This window comes from Ambystoma mexicanum, chromosome 2p (genome assembly GCF_040938575.1).
Source record: "Ambystoma mexicanum isolate Mex_15411 chromosome 2p, UKY_AmexF1_1, whole genome shotgun sequence".
Classification (NCBI taxonomy): domain Eukaryota; kingdom Metazoa; phylum Chordata; class Amphibia; order Caudata; family Ambystomatidae; genus Ambystoma; species Ambystoma mexicanum.
Genome location: NC_090923.1, coordinates 687,467,174 through 687,489,543, shown reverse-complemented (window position 1 = coordinate 687,489,543; position 22,370 = coordinate 687,467,174). Strand labels below are relative to the sequence as shown.

Below are 22,370 nucleotides of genomic sequence, written 5' to 3'. Positions count from 1 at the left end.
TTTAAATCTCCCTGCTTATACTCTCCGCCCTCTATAACTCATCCAGAAGAGGACTGTGTGACTTTTCCTTGGCCTCAAGCCCAGTGATCATATCTCTCCTGGGCTGAAATGTCTGCACTAGTTCCCAGTGGCTGCGAGGAATAAGGTGAAAACCCTCTGCATTATGCACAAGGCCTTCTGGGCACTGGGACCTCAATACCTTCAACTCTTACTTCCTAAATATCTCCCTCCTCAAGCTCTTCCCTCATCTGCCTCCAACTCCCCCGTGGGGGGGCAAGCAACCAGTTGGTGGTAGATCTCTTTCTTTGGCTGGGGCCTTCCTCTCCAATAGCCTCCCTGCCTCTCTGAAACTTGAGGAGAACCATTGCTGGTTCCAGAAGCACCTCAAAGCCTTTCTCTTTGCTTCTGCTTTTTCTCCTCCTCTCCCCTGCTGGCTTCCTGGCTGAAAATGATTCTGCACTGGTTACCTGGCCACTCTCTGATGTCGGGGCCAGGCCACACTCCCCCGCCAGTCACACCCCTGCACTGCCTTTCTGGCAAACCCCACACTTGGGGGCTGTTTTCTGTATCCCTAACACTATCACCACCACCTGATGTCTGCACTTATCCTTGCACTTAGCATAATCAGGCCGTATTTTTACTTATTGTCATTTGTTCTTCTTCCCATGTACTGCACTTTCTCCTCCCCCTACCCATACAGCTGGGCGATCTGAGTGACACCTGGCCTAGTAGGTTTGTTGTTTCTCTTTCCCCTCTGTTCCCCCCTCCCTTGCCTCATTGCAACTTGAAAAACTTGTGTATAGGCCCATTATAAATGCCATATCATACAATTTCACATCATATCACATCATACACACATTGCATTCATGACAACAGGATGCCTGCCACTTACCTTTTTCACTTCACAGGTTTTCTTTTCCGCAGTACCCCACTTACTACACACTTTTCAAAAATTATCGCACAAAAGCAGAGCTGAATGCATGTTAGCAACTTCAAACAAGAACATACAGTGCATGCTTACAAACATGATGCCTGCCCCCTAACTTGCACACTTCCACCATAGCCTTCTGCACTTCTCTGTTCTAGCCTCCACAGTCCCATTTCCATGGCTGCCATCCTGAAAATGGCCAGATGTGGCACGTGTAATCCTGAAACTACCGCGTAATCCACAGGGTTTTCATGCTAGGAAGGGAGGGAGGGAGGAGGGGGAAAGTGTGAAACAGGGTAGGAGATTGGGTCTTTAGTGATCCTGCTGAAAATGGATTCTTTTTTTTTCTTTTTTGTTGTGTTTCTTTTTTTACATGCTTGCAAACAATCTTTTTAGTGTTTTCTCTTTGTATGAGTTTCCGTTTGCTTCTCCTCCTTCAATTTTTACTAAATTATGGTCAACGCTTCTTGCACAGTGTAAAAGAAAATGTTATGGGGTTCAAAGAAATACCATTTGCATGGAGGCAGTGTATATTTTGTAACTTCATGCTCTCATAGTGGGTGGAGAACATCCCATCAGTGCACATAAATGCAGACATGCTTCTGTTTATAAGACACCTTCCGAGTTCTGGCTGGGGACAAATGATACCGGCATGGTACAATACACCTATTCATGGAATGGTTGAGAAAACAACCTTGGCAGTGGGAAAAATCTGCATCACTGCATTCATCAACTTCTTCAGGTGACGGAGCAAACATCCACACGACATGTTACCCAAATGTAGACCTCCATAATGCACCATGACAACTTGCACAGTAGCAGTAGAGGCCACATATCTGCAAAGGTGAACCATCCTGCCAAAACTGCACACATAGAGACTGGCCCACAAAGTGTCCACTCCTTCCAAACTGAAGTTAGCAGCAATGCCCTATTGCACAGCATGCCTGTGCAGATCGTGTACAAACGTATCACCCACGATCAGCATTGTGCGTCTCTCCATCTCTACCAACCTCATTACACAGAGAGTGTTGTGAAAAATGAGTACCGCCCCTTCCTGTGAACAAAACCCTTGACACCTGATGTTCCACATAGTTCCATTTGCATGCCCACCATGCTCAGAATGGCAGAAAGTGACACGTGTGCTTTTCCAGCTACAGCGAGGGCTACACCCTCAGTAAAGCAGGGACAGTCCTTCTCCCCTCTACACTGTTATTCTTCCAGCACTCCTTCATTGAGTACTGTGAAATATTCACGCACACATGCAGTAATCACATGCAAGACCTCTGCATCCAACACTTTCATTTCTGTACAGTACTCCATATTTACCGTTGAACACTCTGAGTACACGTCACATGCATTTCCAAAGCACCTCCAGTAAAAAGTTCTGGAAAAGAATCCACAATTTCAGCATCCAAAATCATCTAGAGCAGCACCCATCACGCCTTTGACCATGCACACAAGAGTCTACTGTTTGCCCACACCAAGCACAAAATAATGGAGCCATGCATGCGAACATGTTGCCAGAAACCACAATCCACAAACGTAACATAGCCAGCTGCACTTCCACCTAACCCCAGCACCACAACACAGCGATGCATGGAAACATGTAACAGCAGATTCCACAAATGTAGCACTGCCTCTGCCACCCCTACCCACACCCAGTCACAAAGTCGTGTGTCACTGCCAACCAAACCACACAATCTTCCCAACATTGGGCCTACTCCCAGGAAGCTGCACAAACCAGAATATCTATGCACATAGAAGATTGACTTTAACCCTACCCTCTTCTATACTGACCGTGTTGCAACACTGCTCCCAGTGGGCACACTGCAGGACTTTTCACTGCACACTCTCCAGCCATACACAGACAACTGTAGGATGTTCTAACAATGACCACACCCATGGAACCAACAATATTTGCATGTCAGCTCACTTCTGGTGCTCTATGAAGAGTCAAATGTGCTCCACAACCATTCTGTAAAGGTGAACACCCTCTGAGAGATGCAGTCAAAACTGCATTGCTGTCGTGGGTGTGGTGAAGGACTCGGCTTTTGGGTGCATGGCCTATGGCCTATGGCCTACAGCATTTGGCCATGCACCCTATAGTCTAGGCCTTAGTGACACCCACCTCATGGCAACATGTCACCAAGTACCACAATCCACACACGTACCACAGCCACCGTCACTCATACCCAACCTCTGCACCATTATACAGTTATGCATATAAACATGCAACATTTAGCAGAATCTAAAAAACACAGCATCTGGCACCCCTACCCACTTTAATTCACATACAATGGTGTTACTGCCTACCGAACCAAACAACAATATATGCATGTCAGCTGACTTCTGGTGCTCTATCAAGTCAAAAATGTGCTCCAGAACCATTCTGTGAAGGTGAGCCAACATGTGACCAAGTACCGCAATCCACACATATACCATAGCCACCGGCACTGCTACACAACCAACCGCTTCACCGTAATACAGCTATGCATGGATACATGCAACAGTTAGCAGAATGTACACACATAACACATCCTTCAGCACCCATACCCACTTTCATTCACATAGTATCATGTTACTGCCAACCAAACCAAATTTATTTTTGCAACAATGGTCTTTGTCCCAGCACTCTATTCAGTGCACAACACCAATACTTCATAGTGCAGTACAGTTGTCAGCACTCTGCACAATGGACACTACCCAATCCTATGAAATATGCAGTTCACCCCTATCGACTTCTATGCACACATTATTTCAATATTGCGCACAGTTCACACAATGCAGTATCCAAGCACATAGAAGATGCACTTCAACCCTACCCTCTTGTATACTGACAGTATTCCAACACTGGACCCAGTGCACACAATGCAGAACTGTGCACTCCATTAGCTGCAGCCATGTAGTAAACACTGTAGGATGTGCTAACAATCCCCACACCCATGGAATCAACAATGTATGTAATGCTGACGAACCACACACAGAAGGCAACCATGTGAAACATAATTGCAACCACTGCACATAGTTGTCGGTGCAATGCCTCCATCCGTGCATCAAATGGGCTACAGGCTTACCACATGCAACACGCCGTAGTACACACTATTTTACAATGTTCATGTCATGTGCAATGCACTCGCCTTTTGCAATTGAGCTCCCACCAGGCACCACGGTAAGAGGACGCCGCACCAGCTATCGTGCCGTAACAAAGTCTGCCTGCATTCAGCACACATGGTAGTCGGCTGTGCAGGACCCGCAAATTGGTGCTGTACGCATGGATACTGCAGGCACACCAACATCTTCGTCCACATATTGACATATCTCAGATGAACCACCTCTCATCCCCCAACCTTTCCATCCCTTCTTCCCACCACTGCATGACGTAATGTATGTTTGGCAAAGCACTCCCCTTCTGCAATTGAGCTGCCACCAGTCACCACAGTACGAGGTTGTGGCACGAGCTATTGTGCCGTAACGAAGGCTTCCTGCAATCAGCACACATGGTAGTCACCTGTGCAGGGACCAGCAAATTAGCGCAGTATGCACAGATACTGCAGGCACAACACCGTCTTTGTCCACCTAATAATCACATATCTCAGATGAACTACTTCTCACTCCCCCACCCTTTCCATCCCTTCTTGCCACCACCACATGGCATAAAGTATGTTTGTCAGTCCCTTTCGGTGCCGCTCTGTCCTCCGATACACCATGACAGCATTTCCCAATGTTCATCGATATATATTACTCATTTTTTGAGATGTACATTTCAGTTCTTTGCAACAAAAGTACTGGTCAGATTTCCAACAAACACACAAAAGCATGCTTTTGGAAAAAAGCCCCTGCTCCTGCCACACATTTGGTTAAAATCCATCCAGCCGTTTGGGCTGTAGCCATGCGCAAAGGTTTTGCCCATTCAGTCTATGGCAAAAAAATAAATGATTTGGGACTCCCCCTATAACTTTGCCCCTCCTGCACGAAACCTCACCAAACTTGCCGAAGAAATTCAGAGCGGGCCACATATGTTTTGTTTGCAAGGTTTAGTGAGGATTCCTCCAGGGGGAGCAAAGTAATAAGCTGCCCAAAAAGTGGTCTCCCTATGGGTTTAGCAACTTAACCATAACTACACGGCCGCTACGTCAGGCCGTGTAATATATATTTATAAATATGTATCATCACAAAAGCGAACCGAGGTGCACAAGCGAGTTGCAAATGGACTGCTCAGCCTCGATCAAAATTCAAGGAGCAGCCGAATCCAAGGTAGTAGGTAAAGAGTACTTTAATAAAGAATCCCCAGACCAGGGATAGACAAATGAAGCACAAAGTACAGTGCGTTTCGCAGTGCACACATTGCTTGATTGCTTGATTACAAATGTATACATTCAATGAAAAAACTGTGTTAAAGGGACATTATGGTTGTGTTGCACTAATAAAAACCTATGAAATTCAATGAAAAAACTTTGTTAAAGGAACGTTATGGTTAAATTGCACTAATAAAAACCAATGAAATTTAATGAAAACACTTTTTTAAAGGGACGTTATGGTTACAAATAAAACCGAAAACCCCCTGAAATTCACCAGTTATGGTAAGCTAAGCAACCATAACTCACGCCACCACCGTGCACTGCTAAGACTACCACTCAGGACATCAAGGATGACATCACAAATGGGGGATGCAATGGGGGATAATGACCATTAGCACCCCTGGTTCCCATAGCAGGAACCTGGGGTGCTAGCAAATAGATATTTCTTCCTACAGCGGGATGCCTGTGGTGTCCCACTGTAGGAAGAAAAATCCTTTTCCAAGATGGCCACCATGGAAAGAGAAGGCAGGGCTCCGTACAGCGCCCCTCTTCCCTTTCCATGGCAGCCTGCAGAAGGTGAAGTCAGAACCCTATGACCATATTACCACGAGCACATTTTTTTTCCCTTTCAAACATATCCTACTTTCGAATAACTTCACCAAATAGCTGGTCCCAGCTGGACATGGCCACTTTAACACCATATTCTGTCCCTAGTGTTCCTGGCCAGTAGCCAGATTGTCTGCGTCACGACCTTATACCATCACCCGGCCAATCTAGCCACTTCCCATGGACTAAAAAATAAATCTTATAGAGTCCACCTACTTTACATTTCTCAGTAAAGTGCATAGGCTCAATCCGTTTTTCAAACATTAACATTAGCATTTTGATTTTTGCTAATGTGAATAATGTGACGTTTATCCCCCGTTCAAGGGACCAGAACAGTGGTTAACAGCCCAGTATCCCAAGTTATCAGCCCAAGCGAAGTGTGTCTGTGCGCGCCCTGATGCCTGTGGGCTTCAATGCGTAATGAATAAATAACTAACGATGGCTCCAGACCTTTATCCTCCATTGCAGCCCTTGCAATGGGGAATAAAGACCATTAGCACCCCTGGTTCCCAAAGCGGTAATCCGGTGCTAAAAACATTATTTTTCTTCCTACAGCGGGCTGCGGTGTCGCGCTGTAGGAAGGAAAATCATTTTCCAAGATGGCCACCATGGAACGAGATAGCGGGGCTCCGTGCAGAGCCCCTCTTCCTTTTCCATGGCATACAAGGTGCAAGATGTATAGACATTAACCATGTTTTATGTTCTTATGGTACTTACCTTAGGATTTTGCCTCAGTTTATGGTGCACACCCATGTGCACAGGCATGTGGAAATAACTAAGCCTAACTAAGCCTCAAACACACAATTCTTTTGTGTTCATGATGATGATGAAATCTTATGTTATTGTCATTTTTGGTGGTATTGTTTCTTTCCTCCTTACTAAAGTTTCCCTGTATGTACCCCAGATTTGTACACATGGTGGATCTGTATATGTATTGTTTGTACTAACAAAAGTGTGTATTATTTCTCCAATTATTAACTATGTATTCCATGTTTAACATTACTTAAACCTTCCAATTTCATTACAATAATTTACACTTTACATTTATGAAAAATATAAAAATTATCTTAAAAAGTACATAAAATCTGTTCCATTTAGAAATTCATATATAACAAAAGAGATATATTGGAGGTTATCTTCATATCCTAAAATTTGAATAAAATGTTCTTAACATTTTCATAATATTATAATTTTTTTTTTATAAAGAAATTCCAGCAGCATTCATTGACATTGTGGACGAATTCAAAGTGTATCAAAATCAAACAATATTGGCGCATATAGAATAATAATTTAGTTTCTCCTTCCACATAATTTAATCCCAACTCTGTTAAAAATCCAATGGTGGCTCTTCTTATTGTCATCTGTGTGGCACCAAATACTTTCACCCAAAATCCTCATTGGTTATACATCTCAAGTTTTCAAACAGGTGACCAAAATGTTTAGGTGGTAAATAGAAACGACGGGACAAAATGCTATGATATGTTTTAAGGTTTCTGGATATTCTGCCATATTACAAAAACGGCAAACATTCTCATGTTTAGCCAGAACCTCACGTCTACATAATATATCTGTTGTAGGCCATAAATTCAGGCGGAATCTCATAAAAAGTTGCTTAAACTTTTAACATTACTCAAAACTCTGATAAGGTAGAATTCATTATTTTACTAGCCAAAATTACCACATCAAACATGCTATAATTCTGTGGTGCATGCTGCACCATTTCCTATGTGTACATATTACTAGGTTGTGTTAGTAACAAGAACCCTCCAATATAACATTTTGTTGAAATGAGTACATTTTTTAATGCATTTAGTAGTTCATGGGACCATCCCTGATATATTGCTGCCAACATTGTAAACACAAGCCCTTGTACGAAATTTACATTCAAATTAATTTGATATGTGATGCCATCAATGGCATTTGTGATGTCATCTTTGATGTCCTGGCTGTTAGCCTTAGCAGTGTATGGTGGCGGCACAAGTTATGGTTGCTTAGCTTACCAGAACTAGGGAATTTCTGGGGAAATACAGTTTAACATGTAACCTTAATGTCCCTTCAACAAAGTTTTTTCACTGGATCTCTTAGGTTTTTATAAGTGCAACTTAACCATAACATCCCTTTAGCAAAGTTTTTTCACTGACTTTCATAGGTTTTATCAGTGCACCCTTAATTTGATACAAGTTCCTCAAATTATACTCACAACAGTATAGCAGGTCTAGATTCTGTGGACAGAACGAAAGTCTGCGGACAGCAAGTAGCATCAACAGAACACATAGCACAGGGGACAACAGAAAATTGTGTACCTTTCAACCAAAATAAATATATACATAAAACAACAACACTTTATTTACTAAACCCAAATATACCTTTTTTGTACAATTCATAATTTCAGAATATAAAAACCTTTTTTTTTCATTAAGCACACAATATTATGGAATGCACCGAGCACAAACCATAACTTTACACCTCAAAATGATCAGTTCACTACAACTCTTGATACAGGCTCAGATACAGAAGCAGCATATTGCAAAACAACCTCTCACCAAATAGTAAGTAGAGTGTATTTATTTCTCCATTATTACCTTTCATTCAATGGACAGTTCTCATAAGCAAATATCACATTTATTTTTCATTTTGACGGAAATGGCAAACACACTTAAATTGCTGGAAGAACACTTTCCCAAAGAAGAAATGAGTGATGATGAAATCTCTAATGGTAAACAATACATCTTTCCATATAAACAAATAATGTAATGTATATGCAGCTCATTGAAATAATAATGTCTTCTTTTCTTATAGTACATACTTTACATGAAGAATACCAACAATCACAAAGATAATCCCAGGACAATCCAAGACAATTCCAAAACAATCCCAATCCCCAGCTGTGCACAATGAAATCCTGATCTTATTTGCAAAATTGAATGAACTTAGTAATGACTTTAAACATCTTTTAAATTATGTAAAACATCATGTTATTAATAATGTTGATTGTCAATGTACTACTTCACTGTACTACTTCACTCACTCCCTCCCCCGAAGATGACTTTCTAGAAATTCAAAATTCTCCCATTTATGTTTTCCATTCCGATACTCCATCCCTTTAATACATTTTATTTTACTACTAAATATCTTGTATATTAGTTTGTGATAAGTTATTTTCTTTTTACAAAACCCTAATTAATAGTCTCCGAACTATTAGGCTGTCCGGAGTGTTGATTTATGAAATGGGGCATCTGCGGACATTGCGCCATGGCCGCGCAAGTCTGGTCTCGCATGACACACTTTTAATTAGTCTGCGGACAGCGTACACATTTGCAGACATCCATGCTCATGCGCCCGGCAACTACTGCCTGCAGAGGTACGCGGACACCGATCAGCACAGCAGATGCTCCCCGGACATTATCATGTTTCCACACATGTACAGCCTGAAGGCCTGCCTGTGGACGGTTTCCATGAGAGTGGACAGTTTGAAACCACATGTTCAGCCAACTAGGATGTTTCAAATTGAAAGTGTACCCTTGCATAGCTTCTGAACCTATACTTAGTTGAACTGTCAACCTTTTACAACAATCCAAGTCCTATTATTGACTTGATAGTCCACAGACAATCGTAAGGTCTGTGGAAGGCACACACTCATTACTTTTAGTCATTCTGAATCTCACTATCAAGCGGAGAGCATCTAGAGAATAACTGTTTTGCTGAATTTTGAATGCAGGCTTCAATGGCATCTGGCATGGCCATCCCTCTTCCCAGGGGCCACACCCACTACCACAACAACCACCTGCAGGTCCTGGACAAGAGAACAGGCACAGTGGTGCATAAGAGGATGATGAGGAAGAGGAAGAAGAGGTACATGAATTGCTCTCCTCCAGCGGCCCGGAAAGAGTCATGGTTATGGCCGTGTTATGTTATGAGCTCCACGACTCGAAGCAGAGAGATAGCCAGGAAGACGTCTGCAGTGAGGGGATCGTAATAGGACCTAGTACGCTGCATTTGACGCTTGGATTTAAACACGGCCGCAGATGAGGGGAGTGTTGCTTGTATGATATCAAGACTGTATCTCCACATTATTGAATGAAAACATTTGGTCGACACAAGGGCACAGTCCAGGTCGTGGACACCTGCATATTCCCAAGCACAGAAATACTAAATTAATTTTCGCTTGCATGATGGGTGCCATATACCTCCTTTCAAGAATCCAATGGGAATTGATTGAAGAAAGATACTTGTAAACAGGATCGAAGGAGGCAGAATAATTTTTTGCTATAGTCCTGGTTTATAGCACACTAATATTCATTGTGACTGAAAGTGGTGTAATACCATATATTTTAGAAATTGTAGTGGGATCACGTTGGTTCCCCTGAAGAAGTCCTTATAGTAGGCATTAATAACTGCTCCCATAGGACGAAACATGTTGGGCATAATACACTGTGAGTTTACAACAGTGTTATAATAAAAAGCGTTATTAAGTATGCATACCTTTCAGAAGAAAGGAGTTTATGAATATATCCTAATATAAGGGTTCAATAGGTCCCTTGCTTTAGGTTAAGGGTTCCTTTATACATCAGAATAAATTGTATATAAAAAAAGCCAACGCAGTGTTTACACTACAATTGTATTTGTTTTTGTTCAAATTGTCTTTGAGTTATTAATGTGGTAAGTTTGCACTTTTTTGCACTTTTTGCACTTTTTGCACTTGTGTACATTAAGGTCGTTTTACCATAAGTGGACAATTGTCCACTGAGGTTACACCAACCATTGTGAAATAGAGACCTATAGTACAGTGATAAATATGAATTTTTGTATGTTTATTGATGATTGTTTTTAAAATGCCAGGCTGTGTTAACTAATTGTGTTTTAGAACTTTATATGTGAATTGAAGTGATTGAAAAATATATTTATAATAAAAAATGTGTTTTAAGATTCTACCTGTGTGTTACCCAGTACCTATTTGGTTCATGGTCTGGGTGTTCTTGTTTTGATTTGAGTGTGTGATGAGGGCAGATTGAGGAGAAAGTAGATTAAGGAAGAGTGACACATTGTTTTTTTAGTTTCGGTTTGTTATGTTCTAAAGGGTTGAACCTCTGTGTCTTGAAACTAGCCCATGGTCTCCCTTTTGTTGTTGTTGGTATGGCCGTGTTATACCAACATTTGGGGTGTACCGAAGACTCTGGCTGCCAAAGATAAATGTACTGAGTGCAAAGTTGAGGATATCTGGGCAGTACTCCTTGAAGTGCTTTTGAGGCTGTGGTCAAGGTGCATGAGAAACACTGCCACCTACCTTAAATTTAAAGCCTGGCCAACATCTTTCTCTATCTAACTGCCCCTCCGTGTCTATGGTTGGTGCCCCTTTCCCTCCCTTTCCACGCCCACCTTACCTTGCTTCTCCTACATAAAAAAACAAAGTCCCCCAAAAATATAAATGCCAAAAAGACACACAAAAATGTTCCTTAGGAGCCACATTTCACAGTTAAAATTATGAACTAAAAAAAAAATCACAACACCGATTGCAGCCTGCTTAGTCTGCGGACAGTACAAAAGTACAGTACAAAAGTCTGCAGACACTTGGGAATTTTTCCACATGGGGTGGGGGAATGAAAATCAATTAACTTTTGTTTTTTGTTCAAAAATGGTGGCTCTTAAAAGAACCTTTTTTCTCTGTCTGGCTTTTATATATTTTTGGGATTATTTCATTTTATAAACTGAAATAAAAAATGTTCTTTTGAACCGAATAATTTTTTCTAACTTTCACAAACAGTGCTTCTAACTTTCCTTTTTGTTTACTTCAACTACTGAAAAAAAACCTTCACTCCATATTTTATGTAGTCACAGAAACGGTTTCAATACATTTTGACAATTTTCAAGAAATATCTGATTGCCAACATCAGTGCTGACAATATCAAACTTGATGTTTTAATTATGAAAAGATGTCATTCCAACATCATGCAAAAAACACACATACTGCTTTGTTTTCATTGCACCTTGCTTTCTCAATTTGTGGACAAAATAAATTAGAATGTTTCCACATTTGTCTTTGAGCTATCTGAGAAAACACAATCATTGAACATGGAAACAGTTCCATTAGCTTTGCAAATGTATCCTTCATTGCAAACTGTAACAATGATCCGGTGACATAGTCCCAACTGTTGCCTCCACAGTGAACTCCAATTATGTCTGTATGCTTCAAAGTAACCATACTTTCACAAAATGGGAGCAAGTCTGCCCATTACATTCAATGAACTTGATACCAGGAAAAGTCAAATTCTTCAAATCCAAGATTCACAGGTAATCCACACTGCTCACAAGACATCTTCAACCACTGGATGCAAGAATGTCCCACCATCCCGACACTCTGCTTCCTCAAAGCCATAGCCATCCTCACAGCACACAACAAAGATAACTCTTGCAACCCTGTTTTCCTGTACACCACAACCAGGAAAGCTGATTGGCTGATCCCAGATGCTCGTGCACATCTGCAACTGTTTGCGGTCTCTACAGTCCTATTTCCATGCCAGGCATCCTCACGGATCAGCATACTTGCTAACATAATCGTTCCAATCTGTAGGTGCTTATCCAGTCCTGTTTTCTTTCTCAGCATTGTAGGACTTGTAGTCCAAGTTTTATAATGGGAAAAGTGGAACGACAAGTCCCAGAATGCAAAAAAATTAAATAGGACTGGATATGCACCTGCAGATTGGAATAGATTGTGTTGGTAAGTATGCATGTACTGCCAACATATTAAACTTACACACACCAAGTGCAATGTTCTACAAATCTTTGACATCTGTTTTTCCTTTCTTTTAGAAAAAAAGTTACTGACAGTGCTGCTATAGTGATAATGATAATGATAATGATAATGATAGTGTTATTTATATAGAGCCTTAATCCAAAGTGCTTTAAAGAGCACATATTTACATACCTCTCTCATTACATCCCTTATGGTGCCACCATTCTCCACCTGCTGACACATGTGTGTACTGCCAAAATAACACTGTTCTTTCCCATCCACTACTATAAGACACCAAACACTGCTGCAACTACAATCTGCCATTGCATTACCACTAGGCCACAGTCTCCCTATTCTTTAAAAACAATGGCACACATTACAAATGCATTGAAATACAAACAGAGCAGCTCGTTATTAAAATCACCAGCTAACAAATAACCTAGATGCGCATCTTTTTTACTCATCCATTTTTCCCTGTTCCTTGTAATGTCCCAAACATCACTACTCATGCTCCAATTTTTCTAACAACATACTTAACATATTTTACTAAACCACCCATAACACAACTTTATTAACTCTTTTCCCAACAACTCCTCCTACCTTCATAAATAACCTCTCATAGTAAATGTACTTCACCATTACCACATATGCCCGCTAACTTTCTTTTACCATTACAGGAAAAAAGATTGACGGAGACAGCTACCAAAATAAAACAAAACACACTTCACATCCTACAAAGTAAGTACATTAGTATAGCATGTATATCTCTCTAATTTTATCAATTTACTTTCACTATATATTAGCAGCGAGTATTCTTTTTGAGTCAACAACATTATATTTCACTTTCATTCATTATATTGCAACATTCACACTCTTTCTATTCACATCTAAACATTGCTCTTCATTCACTAAACCGCCCATTCCTTGCTGGCTAACAACACTTCCTTACTATGCCATACTTCTATCCATGTGAGGTCCTAATTCCAACCCAACAAGTGTAACACTCATTGCATTCCAAATCACTATCACACATTACCCCACACACACGATCTTCCTCATCCATTTTCCATGACACACACACAACCCTCATACCTATTCACTAAATCCCACCATTAAAACAACTACTATTTTCCTCAAAACATCATAATGTCACTACTAATTCAATCACACCACCTCTCCATTACTAACTAACCCAAGCACATTAAACGTTTACAGACTCTTACTCTTATAACCTTCCAAACCACACCTATAATCACACTCCACAATCACATAGCACTCTAGCCATCTCTACAATCACACCCACACACACATGCATAATACATGAATATACATTCCACATCTTTCAAACCCAAACTTTTTTCTCAACAGACAGAACGGAATGCTACTAAAAATCAAGTCATTAGAAAACAAAGAAAAAATAAAGCAGATAAAAATAAAAGCAAGCCATATACTGATTCACTTCTAAAACAATGTATAGAAAACATTAAAACAAAATAGCTAGTAGCCTAACTCAACAAAACTAAACCAGCCACCACTAACACAAGTAAGATCCCTCTTGCAAAAAATAAAAGTAAAACAGATGTACAAACAAAAGCAGATATACTAATCACCCTAACACTGTATCAACCAATGTTAACGTAGCCACAGTAAAGAATTGCAAAGCATTTATTTTATAAAAATTATTCCACTGCAGAATACTTCACAATCTTATAAAGACAGCTAAAAGTCACAATCTACCCTTAAAAATGACTGCAGAGGACTAATCATCAAAGCTCCAATTGACATTGCATTTCTACTAAAGAGAAAGTTGTTTATATTCATTTTAAAATAAATGAAACTATTAACTAAATTAATCAATAAATTACAAAATGTCAATATAGATACATTTTCAAACTTCTGTGAACAATTAAACTCAATTGCCATAGATAGTAATGACCAAGAGTATGACATAGTTGGAGACACCATTATGGCAAAAGAAACACTTATAGAAAAGACTTTCCCAACAAACTTTCAACCAAATCTTCCTTTCACCCAAACAAACTATCTGGTGTACAAATGGACATGCAGCTCAATATGTAAAGTACACCAACAATCCTTCACATCTTTACAACAATTCCTCAATCACCATGTGAAACTAAAAGACAAAAATAGAGTGAAAACTTTACAGACCATGCGCAGTGCACAGCCACACTGGACTGCGAGGACATTCATTAGCCTGCATTTCAGTAACTGCTTGCAAAAGCACCTTCCATCACATTAAAATGTTAGCAGCACACCATACCTCTATAATAAATCTTGTTCACAGATTGTACTATGCAAAAACTCCTGATCTAGGACTGCAAAATTTAAATAGCATTCTCCAACATGGAACAGACAAAGAACTCCTATGAGAAATAGAGCACATCCAAAGTAAATATTTTGGAACTGAAATTGACTGAGATAATTCAGTAACTTCAGAAAACATTAGTGAAAACCTCATGAACGCCAACCTCCTAACAAACACATTGAAAAAAGAAAACGCTAATTTTCAAAACACATCTGCTGAAATACCAGACCAAGTATGGGGGCCTGATCACAAGTTGGGCAGAAGCCCTTAAATGAGGCGGTAACACTATTACCACTGCATTTGAAGGTCTGCCTAACCGCAAGTTTGGCAGAAGTTACCCCCAGATCTGAGCTCTAATCTTGGGGGAAATGCACCAACTTAACATCCATTTTTGGGCGCAATTAGTGTGGCACTATAAGCACATGCTAATTGTGCTGAAAATGTCCCATTGGGTCCAATCTACCCAATGGGGAATATCCATTACTGCCCAACCCCCGATCCAGTGCTAATAGTGCCAGAATGGGAGGCGGTAATGCTATTAGTCCGAGTAGTAATACCACCGGGATACCACCCAACTCGTGATAAGGCCCTGTGTCTGTTCCCGCAGAATATTTTATAAAAAGAGCACACAAATAGTAGATATGGCCAACAAAATAGAGGACAGTGTGGAATCCCAAAGGTTCTGATTAGCGTTATATCTAACAACAGAAAATAAATACAAAATAACTCACTATTCAATAGTTTGCATGTATTTCAATACAAAGCTTGACAATAACCAAATGCCATCACGTGCTATCACTAATAACTATCCCTCCAACTATCACTGATGCTATCACTAATCACTATCACTAATAACTAAATAAAAATTCTGACTTCCAAAGGCTCTCCAACAACATAACTTGTATGAGAGCATTATAATCCAAACAGCACACCCATTTCAAGTTATAACTTGCCTTCAATCGAAAACAGTCATCTGAGTTACTAAAAGACATCTGTGGCAAAGTAGTATACAACGGCCAATATATCAATCTTTGATTGTACTAGTTAATAGTGTACCAACAAAAGACACAAACATTTGGCAACAACTAGTCAACTTAAACAAAGTTAGACAAGCACTACAACATCTTAAAGAAAACAATGAATGCTACAATTAAATAAACATAGAGGGAAACCTAAGAGAAACCACCCAAATAGCTCAGAATTCACTACAAACTGGCCACTTTTAATGTGTAGATCCTGTTACTGCAGCCAACATTTTAGACCAGTATACAATTCACCCACTACACTCCAAACACACTGTATAGAATCCATTAGAAACATATCAAATGCGTCAAGCCAAAGGATCCCCAATGAGCATATGGGAGAAACGCGTAGAAGCATGTTTATTCTCGCTACTCTTTCCTATAGGAAAATAGGAAAAAATAGGAGAAGATGTAATGAAAGATCCACACAAACTACTACATCAGAATATCCCTCTTGACAAATGTAGTCTAAAGACCCCGCATTCAGGCAAAATGTAGAATACATGTTCCGCCTCATGCTTGAAAGTGAACTAGAACTCTAAGTTATGGAGTTGCACACACATTAAAAAAATGCTCTAATTCTTTAAACATGTTCGTTACACAACTTCTTCAAAAGATAAAAGACAAATATGAAGTTTTGCAGTCAAGTATCACAAATCACTTGGAAAACATGCGTGGTACAAAAGAATACTGGTTCCAACATCACGCTGATGTACGTTGTATGCTAAGGAACCTAGGCCCAACCACGTGGTTTGTTAACTTGTGCATAATAATCATGGGTTGACTTGCACTACTTCTTATGCACTGCAATCCAAAATAAAGAGGCAATAGATATAAAAAGCCGTAAGGAGAACTCTGTTCTCTTGACTCTGTCAATGCATCCAGGATACTCTCACTCTCACATGACTCTTGTCATGCTGCACTTCATCTGCAATTAAACTACCCCTCCACTCAGAGAAGAGGAACACTTCTTTACAAGAAAAGAAATATCAATCCAGAGGAGCACCACACATCTACATGCTTTTATGGATCAAAGATGCTTCCAAATTTGGCAATGACAGTAATGCCACTGTTTTACAGTTTAGTGAACAATAAATTACTTGTGACATCCCTTCAGAAACCACACATAGTGACCAACATACCCAAATCTTATCCTTCCAAAAACATAATTGTGGCAAATACTGCCAACATAGATATACAAACTAAGGTAAACACTATATGATATGTTTATTCGGCTGCTCTAGACCGGTTTGAGCAAAAATGACAATTAAATAGTTCAATGTTATCTCTTAGACACAGTGTAGAAGGCAAATCCCAGAAAAGCATCCAAGTACTTCAATGATTACAAAACAATCAGTGCCCTGTTGTGGAATGCAACTATAGACATACAATACATTGTAGTGAATTACAATGCAGTTGCAAGATCTGTCTCAATAAAGCTGAGAAAACCATACCTGCATACAAGACAATATGATGGCCATTTAAACAAGATACCTGAAGAAGCAGAGAAACTAAATGGCAAAGATGAATGGTGACGTCATACAAAGTGAATCGACACCAATATAGAAAAATAACCAGACCAGAGAGGCAGACGATTTGTAAAAACAAAGAATTATCAAGGTTAAGTGACATCTTGGGACCAAGAGTAAGTTTAAACATATACAGATGCAATGAAACACAAGCAGCAAGGCAATTATTAAGCTAGCCTCATGCTTTTGAATAGATTAGACAGTGGCAAACACCAATACATATATATATATAATTCTATTGAATAGAACCATTTGGACAAAGAAAGGTTGGAGGTTTACACTACGCATATAAGCAGTACTGAACAAAGGAGGAAGGCCTCATTTCAGTGTCACAGTTAAGAAAAGCAAATGAATTAAACAGAATAGAAGCTCAGCTAAGGAGTTGACTGAGCCAAGAAAGCCAAGGACTTATCAGACTGGAATTGGTTGACATTGGATATAATTAACGTGAAAGAACAGAAGCTCCTGTTCAGAGAGGTCAAGCAAAAACAAAAGCCGTAAGAGGACTATTGAAGAATAAAATCAAATACACGAAAAGGCTAAATTTCATGGTGTCCAGTCACGTGATAGAAGGAAGTTAGACAAAAGAGATGACCACACCTATGCACGGAGGCCGGCTGGTGCCCATACGCCTTAAACATTCTCAGAGAACAGTACAAACTCAAGGCCAACTTCAAAGCACTAATTGACACTGGACCACTGAGGTGCTGATGGATAATATGCTAATTGGTGGGAAGCTGGTATTAAGACGAGCTCACCCACACCTGGTTGTTAAGTCTTTGTGCTGCTAACGTAGGTGGAAAAGTACTGACAGGGGTTAGAAGCCAACCAATTGTAGGGGACCACGTAGTTGGAAGTCCTAATGCTTGTGTAGCCAATGTGACGTTGTACATTTAGTGACATTTGTAGTGGCCATTTTAAGAGGAGGGCTTAGTTGCCCCACCTGATGTTAATTATCCAATCACCTTCTTTAATTACTCCATATAGATATAGAGCTTATACTTAGTTATTCACTTAGAACCAATCCCACCTAACGTTAGGTTTGTGTAGTTTGCCACATAGGATGACGTTGGTAATGACGCAGGTCAAAACATCAATGATGACCAGTTATGGGCATAAGAGCTCAGGTTTTTTACAAAGTAAGTAGACTCAGAGTATCGAGTGATTGCTGATGTTCGTTGTACTCCCTTGTTTAAGATACTTGACATTAAAACAGATGAACTTTGCCAAACAATTTGTATCATCTTGATTTTTGATGTATGAATAAAATCTGCATCCCCATCCATCTCCAGGGTATAGCTATTCATCTTAAAGGGCTGTCTGAGGGAACACCTAGCTGACATCAGTGATGTCATCAATTACATTTGTGTTGTCATCTTTGATGTCCTGTGTATTAGTCTTATCAGGGAACGGCAGTGGTGTGAGTTATGGTCGCTCAATTTCATTTGATTTTATTAGTGGAACTTAACCATAATATCCATTTAACAATGTATTTTTCTGTGAATTTCATAGGTTACATTTAATTAAAATCTTTCATGATGTTGAATCACTGCATTTAAGTTATTAATGATTATTAAAGAACTTTAAACCTCCATTAAAAAACACCTTTTTTTGCAACGCTTACTGATGTGTGTTGTTATTAGCAGCGCATGCTGGTGATGCAAGTCATGGTTCAATTGCCTACGGTATGAGGCTCGACCATGATCGCAGCCCAACAAAACCACCCACGTTATTCATTGCTCCTACCCTGCATCCTAGTTCATTGTCTATATAAACTCAGTGTACTAGTTTAATGTCAATATAAACAGGTTATCTCGGCAGCAAAAGTGAAAGTCTACAACTCTAGAATTGAGGAGGGCTGTTCCAATTCAAAATAATTATTCTGAATCCTCAGAGAATTAGAGTCGCTTGTCACAGCTCTTAACACCATCAAAAAAGATGAAACCTTTTGTTCAAAAATTCAGAATGCCATGCGTGCAAAAATATGCATGCTACAGAAATAAATAGCAAACAAACAAGTTAAAATAGCCCCCCAGTAGCTCACCTCCCACCGCTAAAATTCACCCTGCACTGTTGTTCCACCTCAGAGAAATCTCACAACTAGAAACAGCTAACATCCTCAGAAACCTAACCACCTAGATGGAAAGGAGACATCTGCCCAGTAACCATCAGCAAAGATTGCTCTGCAGCCCTAGACCATTTCATCACTAAATTCACTAACTCCTCTTTCTCAGCAAATCTGATCTCAGCTAGCCTTATGGAATCCTAGGTCCTCCCCTTACTGAACAAAATCCTCACTTGACCCGGCAGCACCAATCAATTACCTCCCGATCACAACAGTACCCTTCTTGCTTAAGATCTTCGATAGAGCAGCCTACAACCAGATCCAACAATATCTGGAATCAAATCACATCTTAGGGATGCAGCAATCAGGTTTCTGCCCAGGCCACGGCAGCGAATCAGCACTACCAGATCTAAGCATTCAACTAGATTCCTTCAGAGATGAGGGAAAACCAGCCATCCTCCTCCTACTCGATCTTTCTGCCACTTTTGACATACTAGACCAGAAGACCCTATGTCACCACTTCACATTCTCAGCAACCTTCTCCCATGAAGCCACCTCATGGATAGCCTTGTTTCTAGAAGGCAGATCTATGTGAGTTTACTCAGTCACTACGAGTGCCCTGCCTACCCCCACTCCATGTGACATCCCCCAAGGCTCCCGCATCTTCGTTTCCCTCTACACCATATTAACCAAATCCATATTCAACCTCCTGGACAGCATCAATATTTCTTATACCAGCTATTACGATGTCACCCAAATCCTCCTTCCCTTGTCAAGCTCCTATGATGAAGACTACTGCATGTTTAACAAAATCTATACTACAATCCAGACTTGTATGGCTATGATAATGTTAGTAGGCTATCCCATCATGCTGCAGAAACTCATCCCCAATATACCTCCTTCAGGATAGATGGGATGCAGATCTCTGTCTCAGCGATGGTAAAAACACTGGGTGTCCATCTGGATGCCTCCCTATTGTTCACCAAAGAAGTTAGTGTGAAAAATAGGGAGTGTGCACTGCAAAGCTCATCAACTCAGTGAGTCAGTTCCTGACTTCAGCAAGCTACCTGGCGATTGCTAGAGTAATCACGGGTGCAAGACTGGATTATTGCAATGTCATCTTTGCCAGGACATCCAAACGGAACAGCCAACAATTAAAGATAATCCAAAACAATGCCCTCCGAGCAACTCTAAACATTCCTATAAGAGACCACATCTCAGCTACCAGAAAAAAAAGGCTCATTGGCTCCCTATTTGGGAAAAGATTATCTTCAAAACATTGGGCCTCATTACAAATCACCCGGTATGGAAACAACGGTGGCGGTAAACCCGCCGTCACCGTTGTTTCCATGCCGGGCGATCACAACTCCTGCAGGCGGGAGGTGATGTTCCAGCCAGGTCTGACCTGGCGGGTTTAACACCGCCCGCCTGCAGGCGGACGAGGAAACACCGGCAGCATTACGAGATGCTGTCGGTGTTTCCATGATCCCCATTCCCATTGAGTCCCATAGAACTCAATGGGAATGGGATTAACACCATTCCGCCTCCGTGATTCCTGGAAAACCGGGGTTGTAATGCCCCGGTAATTCCGGGAATCACGGAGGCGGAAAGGTAATACGAGTCCGGCGGTAATCAGGCGGTTTTACTGCCTCGGTTACCGCCGGACTCGTAATGAGGCCCATTATCTATTACCGACAGATGGCTGAGCAAAGCCACCCCGCAATACCTTGCCCAAAGAATTTAAAGATTGAAGTCTAACAGGCCAGTAAGGTCTGTCCACGCACATTGCTTGGCCCTTCCAAAAGTTAAAAGAGCTAAAAAAGGGGGCAGAAGCTTTCCTACGGTAGCAGTGAACCACTGGAACGCCCCCCACCCACCCTGATCTAAGAGCACGACTCCTACTGGTCCTTCCGCAAGGCCCTGAAAACCTGGCTATTTGCCTAGCGGTCCACCCCTTGCACCCCTTGTGGATAATTACTTGTTGCCAGAATAACCTGCATTTCTGTAGTTGTCTGTATGTCTATGGCGCAGTTTCAAACCGCCTGTGAAGCGTATGTATCATGAAACTGGTTTGCAATGGCATCCTGGTGCCTCAGGGTTTAGGCGCTTTACAAATAAAAAATAAATAAATAACTATATTCTTGACAGACTTGTGGTTTGGGCATTGGGGCATGTTTGTAATACACCAACAAAGTTATGGTGGGTTTGAAAAGACATTTGAAAGTAGATAGTCCATTTGAGCCAAATCACACAGGCCATAACACCACCTAGTTTCTATCACTGGAAGTTCACCAGAGCGAAACCAGGTATGTAGGTTCCTGGCAGCCTTGAGAAATATCTGCCTTGGGTTGATAAATCTATGCATAAAGTCGCACTGATCTTTAGGACAGAGGCAATTTTCCTGAGCAAAAGACTGCCTCGTCAGTAGTTTGGAGCTAACAGCGCAAAAACAGCAAAAGACTGTTTTCAAAAGATTGAAAGACTACAATAGTAGAAAGAAATGTCACAACACAGCTCAGGAGCAGGTATCACCTAAACCGTTGAATCAAAGTCACACTCACCTAGTTGCACCTTTGGATAAACGTTGGCATCAGAATTGTAGGTTGGTTTGAGCTTGCCAGTCATGGATAGTCTTTGTTGGGTCCTGAGGGGAGAAGAAATGCATGCACATTAGAACGTCCACATGCACATGCAAAGTCAGATGTATGCAGAGGTATTCAATGAGCTATGTCATGGATGTGTTTTCCTGCTCCTAGGTAGGTGTTGCAGATTAGCCATTGCTTCCTCTCCTTTGTGTACGTGTGTGTGCAGAAAAAAAAAAGAAGAAGAATAATAACCTCACAGAGATGATGGTTGCTCTATTTGG

General features: G+C 40.7%; 1 protein-coding gene across 16 annotated transcripts in view; it reads right to left on the bottom strand.

Moving 5' to 3' along the window:
- The window catches only part of LRFN1 (leucine rich repeat and fibronectin type III domain containing 1), a 1,263,189-nt gene that overhangs the window by 549,251 nt on the left and 691,568 nt on the right, over positions 1–22,370 (bottom strand). For 14 of the 16 annotated variants that reach the window (XM_069644265.1, XM_069644262.1, XM_069644261.1 and 11 more), the window contains one exon: positions 22,066–22,148. The exons of the other annotated variants lie outside the window; for them this stretch is intronic. The gene's annotated coding sequence lies outside the window, so the exon portion shown is untranslated. The remainder of the gene's footprint in view (positions 1–22,065; positions 22,149–22,370) is intronic. 16 annotated transcript variants of the gene reach the window in all.